We start from the raw sequence: 7,840 nt of genomic DNA, 5'->3' as shown, positions 1-7,840 counted from the left end.
CGCGAACGAAAACAGCATTGTGACATATCGCGTAGCCGCGTGATGCGTCATATGGCGCACACCGTAAGCGCACCAGGAAGCACGCGAGCCCATATGATCGTGAAAAGTCTTGACGCGCTTACGCTACGCGCCCCGGGGTGCGTAGCGTAAGCGCGTCAGGTCATGTGACTAAAAAATAACACTTTTCATTGGTTCACAACACTTTTGGTTTCCAAATGATGAAAGCCCTGCTCATGTGACTTGAAAATAACACTTTTCATTGGTCCAGAACAGTTTTGTTTTCCAAATGATGAAAGCCCCCACCTTTTTTCCTTATTCTGACTTTGTCCTTTGACTGAGGAAGACCTGTTTGGAGATCTGTCTCTAATCTTTTCCACATTAAAATGGCTATAGTAGCAGCAGCAGCTGGAGCATGTGCCCCACCACCACCACCACCACCATCAAAAAGACCACCAGAAGATCACATTGGTGGTCAAGAAGAAGAGGAGGAGGAGGATGAAGAGGAGGGACAGACAAGGCATTTCCTGACTGAAGTTAATCAGCCCTACAAACCAAAAGAGCACTTCGTATGGCAGTTCTACAAAATCCCAAGGGGTTTCAAAAAAGTCAACGCTGCGAAGGTAACTTGATTTGTGATGCTGAGCTGTCCAGGGGGAACCCTAACAAAAAATATTCCTTCGGGAATCATACCATGATTCGGCACATGATCCGTTGGCACCCAATCAACTATTCTGCTGCAGAGGTAAGGGACCTCTGCAGTAAGCTACCCCCATCAACATCTAGACCCTCAACATCGAAAGAACCAACTCCATCAGGTTCAGAGGCAACAGAGACAATGCCTATCTTACAACCAAAATGTAACGATTTTAAAATCATGTGCAAATATTGTGGAAAGTTAATTTGCTATGGTGAGCAAAGTATACAACTTATCATCTGTGCTGGGGATAACCATAAGTGCCTGAAAAATCCCTAATTTTTTCTGTTTTTTTTGCTCCAGTTGAGCCATTTACAATTCCCTGTTTTTTGTTTCTCCCCATAAAAAACTACAAAACAATATAAAACTGTTCAGAAAACCCCAAAAAAGTAAAAAATGTTCAAAAAAACAATAAAAAAATATAAAACAACAAAAAGAAGAAAAAAACAGTTCTTTTTAGAACTACCTCCAATTTTTAAAAAAAGACTACATTTTTTAAAAACTCTATCATTCTTTTTTCCCCGTGGTACGCTCCCCGGTACGCTCCCAGGTGCGCGTACCGGGCGCTCCCCCGCGCAAATCGAAAAAAAAGTAATTTTTTTTGGAATGTTTACTGACACCCGAGAGCCAATCAGCTTTCCGCGCGCGAACTCGCGTTGCGCACTGGTACGCTCCCCGGTGCGCGTACCGGGGCGCGCTTGCAGATATATATATTTTTTTGAAAATTACTCAAAATCCTCTGGAGCACATTTCTTGAGACCTAGCAAAGGCACATCAGGCTACCAGTCCCTACAATTTTGCCAAGTTTGGTGGAAATCCATTCAGCCGTTCGGGCTAAAAGTGAGGTCGACCGCCCTATGGAAATTAACATGGGGAAAACATGTTTTGGGACCTCCCTTTTAACTTGGCCCCCGCTTGGTGAATCCCCCCAAACTTTCAGAGAAGGACCGAAGCGCCGCGAGGCAAATTTGAGGAAATTTTCAGGCAGATTCCTCAACCGGCGCCAAAGTTATTCCCAATAGAATGTTGAGATTTTGCATTGAAAAAAATCCTATAACTATAACTACCTACTGGCGACCGCCAGAGAAAAGAGGTGAGCCTAAAAATTTTAGTTCCCCATGCATTTTCCATAGACTTCTTTAAGAATGGCTACAGCAGAAACTGCTGAACGGATTTACACCAAATTTAACAATCAGCTAGATCAGCAGATTGTGATTCTTGTGATTTGATGTAAATCTGTTCAATCGTTTTTAAGAAATTAAAGGTTCAAAATAATTGTATATCTGGATGGTTGGATCCACAAGAGCCTCGAGAGACTCTCACAGGAGCAGCATTTTGAAAATAGAGCATTCTTATTGACTCAGGGAGCTTTATTTACTGTGAGCCATCTCACTCCGGCTGGAGTCAGGAAATAATTTCTAGCAGCCGTTACAGGACTATTCCCTTGACCCCTTAGGCCCCAAGGAGGGGACCCAGATGGGCCCCACCTCGGGCCCAAAAACAAATTGGCAAAATTCCTGCAATCCTGCATGACTCATGCTAAACAACAAGAAAAAATGGTGGCATTAATTACAGGCCCTGGGGAGCCCATCACATTAGGCCAAAATCATGACAAAAGGAGTGAGGGCTGTGCGGCTCCCCTCAACGAGCTATTAAAGATCCCCAGGAGCCCACACTCAGGGCTGAAATTTCCATATAAGGGGAGGGGGCCCCCGTGCCTCCAGAAGCCCTGGGGACCCCAACCCTGGGACTGATTTCAATAATAAAGGGGAGAGGGGCTGCAAGGCCACCCTTTCTGAGCCATGACAGGCCCTGGGAAGTTCAAACTCAATGCTGATGTTTTTCTATATGGGGATTGGGCCACACAGTCCCTCTCCTTGAGCCTCTAAATGCCCCAGGGAGCCCACCCCTGGGCTGAAATGACTGAACATAGGGACGCGGTGTGCTCTTCCTCCTCGAGCCATTAATTTGCCCAGATGAGCCCACCTGAGTCTCAGTTCTATGATAAAGGTAGGGGTCTGCACAGCTCACCTCCTCGAGCCATTCATTTCTCTGAAGAGCCCACCCCCAGGACATAGAGGTGCAGGCAGGGAAAACTCTGTTTGCTACTGCTTGGCGGGAGTATTTTTAGATCTCCTGCCAAGAGGGAGCAAACACAAAGTCTGCTCCCAGCCGGCAAGAGAATTAAAAATGGTCCTGCCAGCTGGGAGCAGATGCTTGATCTGAAACAGATCAAAATATTGCTTCCACCTAGAGGGAACAGCATTAGTAGCTGCTCACTGCTGGAGCAAGCAATGCTGGCTCACCACTGCATGCAGGGAGCTGGCTGGGGCCACGGGGGCCCTGGGGCTCCTCAGCAGCCCCAAATCAAGTGTATGGTGGATGCCTTGGGTGAGCACCCACCTTTAAAAGTGTGGGCCATGGGGGTGAGGGGCCAGATAAGGCTCAGGGAGGGGGGCCACGTGGCCCGCCTCCATTTTAATAAAAGTGGTGGCCCTGTAAGGGGGCCACAAGGCCCTCTCCCCTTTCATTTAAAAAACGCCCTGGGGATAGGGACCCCAGGACATAATAAGGCTTGGGGGATGGGCAACATGGTACCCCTCCCATTCAGTTTTAGAAGTGACCTTGGGGGGCAATGAGGTTCCCAGGACCTAACAAGGCTTGGGGCGGGGGGGGGGCTTTGGGGAGCTCACCTTTAATTACAAAAATGGCCCTGGGCCCCCCAGGGCCTAATAGAGCTTAGGAAGGGGGAGGCACACTGCCTCCCTCCCCTTTTGTAAAAAAAAAAAGACCCCAGGAATGCAGTGTGCCAGGTCTTAACACCTCACTCGCCATACTACATTAACTATAACTTGCCACTGTCATGCACTGTGTTCTGGCAAAAAAATATAATTTCAGATGTCATTCACGTTTTTATTAATGCAATGATTTCACCTGCATCGCATTCCACAGGAGTTCATATAAGAGTCAGACAAGTGCACAAAATTTGGGGGTAACATTAATTTTTTTGATGACTGCAAACAAGAAGATCCATTTGATCGTATCAAATGCCTTCTCAAAATCGATGGAGATCACTGCCTGTGACTCTGTCAATCTTAGTCCCAGATCCAGCACAGGGTGCACAAACAACACTTAGTGCCCTTCTTTGGCATGACTCCAATTTGGTCCCAGCACGGTAGCAAAGATTTTGGAATTTGTGTTGATTAAAGAGATAGGCCTAGAGGAGGCACAGTAAGTAGTGGGTTTAGCTTGTTTATTTATGACAACCACATGGGCATCACGTAAGTCATGCAAAAGGGTCCTCAGTGACAAGGCCTCCCAGTGTAACAGGGATAGTTGTTGGACCAGTTGGGGAGCGAATACCATTGGAAAGTCAATTAGACCCGGGGTCTTTCCAGTTGGCAGGCTGTGTATTGAACTCAGGATTTCTTTTTCCAAGATCATCTGATCCAGTGCATCTCTGTCTCTTGGCAAGATTCTGGGGAGGGGCAGGTCCCTAATGGTGGTTTTTTTTATCCCCCCAGTCTGATGGTCCCTTTCCTCATAAAGTGTTTATATAATAATTTGGAAAGGTTGCGGCGATTCCCTCTGGATCACTGACTATATCCTGTCCATCAAAGCAGACGCATGAGAAATACCTTGTTTATGCCTCTCTATTCACAAGCCAATATATTAATTTATTGGCTTGGTCCCCAGCCTCGTATATTCTGTATTTTGTGGCCAGGATTGCCACTTTGGCCTGGAGCTATAGCTTAGTCTTTAGTGTTTCCCTTGCCTCGTCCAGGTCGTGGAGCATTGATGGGTCTGGTGTCTGGGATGTCCCATCTTCTAATTTACCGATCTCTCATTCTAAAGCTTGGATTTCCAAATACATTTGGGTTTTATGCTGTGTGGTATAGAATATAATATCTCCCAGATGATCACCGTAAGTGCTTCCACAGGACTATATCTGAGAGGACCAAGCCCTTATTCAGGTCCAGAAAGTGCTCAATTGCCCTCTGAATTTCCTGTTGGATCTCCACCATGAGCCAGATCTGTAAGCGCGAGGCCATACACCCCCTATCCCTGTTGGAGCTGACTGTCGAAATATAATATAATCTTGACTTAGGCGTCGATTCCGATCCGGTAAAATGCGCTCCGAATCGTCGTATGGAGCAATTTTCTCCATACGAATCATACCCATACACGTCCCCGTACGTACGACGAAGTACGATCCGTACCATGAGCCAAAGACCGTACGAGTCGTACAGGACTCCGTACGACTAAAATATCCGTACGAGTCTCACTCGGAACCCGCTGTACGTGACGTCGCTATGGTTCGCGGCTGGTTTTTACGACCCAGCAAGTACGATTCGTGTCGGGTACGCAACGTACGACCCTTTTTTTACGGGAGGTGGAATCAGCCGTAAACGCATAGTTTGCGCCGAAACACGTACAGAACGCCCCCCCCCCCCGGACGCCGCGTACCCCACATGATCGCAGGGGTACGGTGCGTACCCCGGCGATCATGGGGGGTACCCGGCGTACGATGTGTATGTGATTGAGCGCTTTTCCATATGAATCGCCCTTACCTGACGCCGAACCGTACGAATAGCGTCCTGATCACCCGGTCCGGATCGTACTCGCCGGGTCGTACGGTGTGTTTACGAGTCGTACGGAAACGGCTACGAATACAAATCGTACGGGGGATTTTTTTTACCGGATCGGAATCGAGCCCTTAGTGTGATGCCTATAGTAGATTTATGTTCATTTGCGGGCATGTGGGTGCATGAATCAACAGACATTGCAAAGACCAGTTGTCTGTAATCAGGTACTCATGATTGGCCTCCTAGTGTGAGGCGCGAGGTTAGTGGAGTCAAGTCCAGCTTCAGCAACATCCTGAAGAGTTATCCAAGACCAGTCCCCCCAGTCACCCATTGCGCCAGCCTACCGGAGGGGTTCTCTTCCCCTGGGTGGGTCTCTGCTGCTCGACTCACTCCCAAGCTGCCTCCAAGTAGTCAAAGAATAATGATTCCCCCGCAAACATAACTTTTATCCTGGCAGGGAATAACAGCATGTAGGGAATTTAAATGGTTCTGAGTTTCTGTTTAACCCCCTCAAAAGACATGAGCTGCTGCCGAACACTAGCAGTGTAATCAGGAAATATTAAAGCTTTATCAGTGTCCCAACAAAGTTTTTCTTCTGTCTGGCAGTGAGAAGGATGAAGTCCCTGTTGGAATAGTTGAGGATTTGTGTAATAATAGGGAGCAGGGTTTCCCAGAGGAGGGCGAGTTACCAGGGAGCTATGTTGCCTTTCGAGTCTGATGAGAGGCCCCCCATCAGGAAACCATGATCACAGCCAAGTAGTGAAAGATTGTTTTGGTCTGGTTCCCTCCGATCTTTCTGGGACCCCAGAGATTGTTCCTCCTAGATTGGCCCTCCACACCTTCTGCCCTCTTTTCAAGACCCATTATCAGGTGATGCAGCTGCCTGACCTTCTTACGGAGGGAGGTCACTTCATCTTCTACTATGCTGACCTCCATCCTGTCCTGTATTCCGAGAGCTTTTGTAGGTCTTGGCAAAGCAGCAAAACCTCGTCCACCACTCCGCAAATCTTGTCTTCCAGCACCAGCTTAGAGTTCCTTAATGCTTGCAGGATGAGGGAGGATGTGGCGGCCTCTCCCGGAAGCTTCCATAGGGTCAGTGTGAGCAGTGTTCTCCCCTGCCATCCCAGACATCAGAGGGAAGTTTGCCAGGTTTGTTACCAACCTTCTATTGGCCCTGGGTAAAGACAACCTCGGATGCTTACTGTAGGACTTGACTTAACCTGCAATGCCAGTGGGAAGACTGGGAAAAATCTCAACACTCCCCTGACTCCCATGCCTTTCGTTGGCAACCACTTTGAGAGAGTGGCCATCAACATTGTTGGGCGCTTGGACCTCAAAACTGCCCTAGACAACAGGTTCATCCAGGGCCTTAGGTGACTTGGTATATTAGTATATCTTCCCCTGTGCCTGTGTTTGAGACGGTGCACAGACATAATATCGAGTCCAAAATATCGTTTGGACAACATATCGAGTATTTAATATAGACTAGACAAAATATCGACAGGACAGAATATTGGCAACAAAAATTTCGTTTTTAAGGTAAGTGAAGTAATATCGACTGTAAAAAATATAGATAGATAAAATATCGAAATATATAATATAGATAGTTAAAAATAACGATTATTTAATAATATATAATATTTTATAGTGTATTTTTATGTTATAATATGTGTGAAAAGTGTGTATTTATGTTATAAATAATGTTATTAAATGAATTTTTTTTAATGAATATTGCGTAATGTAATTCTGTAGCGGGTTGTGGGTTTATAGGGGAATAGGGGAATAGGGTGGGAAGTAATTTAATTATAATTAATTAAAAATGTAAATTTATTTATTGATATTAATTAGTAATTAATTTTTAATTAATTGATATTAGTTTATTGATTTAATTATAATTATTAATTTATTTATATTAATTGATTAATTGGTAATTATGTAAATTTTACTCATTTAATTTCTGCAGCGGGTTGTGGGTTTATAGGGGAATAAGGTGGGAAGTAAATTAATTATAATTACATGAATATGTAAATTTATTTATTGATATTAATTAGTAATCAATTGTTAATTAATTGATATTAGTTTATTGATTTAATTATAATTATTAATTTATTTATATTAATTGATTATTGGTAATTATGTACATTTTACTAATTTATTTTCTGTAGTGGGTTGTGGGTTTATAGGTGCATAGGGTGCAAAGTAATTTTTTATTAATTAAATAAATAATAAAAATAATTGAAAGTTGGAAATAATAGTGAAATAATTTTTAAGTATAAAAAAATATTTGTTAATGTATAATTAATTTGTATTAATAGGTGATTAATTACAATTATTATTGCTAAATAGTAATTTTAAAATATTATTTATTCTATTAGATAACATTTTTATTTATTTTTTATTAATTATTAATAGATATTCATTGTTAGAATTTTGAATAATATATGAAATATTTACTTTCCCTAATGTTGTATTCTCTAGAGTGGGAATAGTCATTTTTACCCCTACCCTATCCAACGCTTTCCCTACTGTTGCACACACTGGAGTGAGAATAGTAATTTTA

This window comes from Lissotriton vulgaris, chromosome 3_1, assembly GCF_964263255.1.
Source record: "Lissotriton vulgaris chromosome 3_1, aLisVul1.2, whole genome shotgun sequence".
NCBI lineage: Eukaryota > Metazoa > Chordata > Amphibia > Caudata > Salamandridae > Lissotriton > Lissotriton vulgaris.
The sequence above is the reverse complement of the archived record's forward strand: the minus strand, read 5'-3'. Positions refer to the sequence as shown.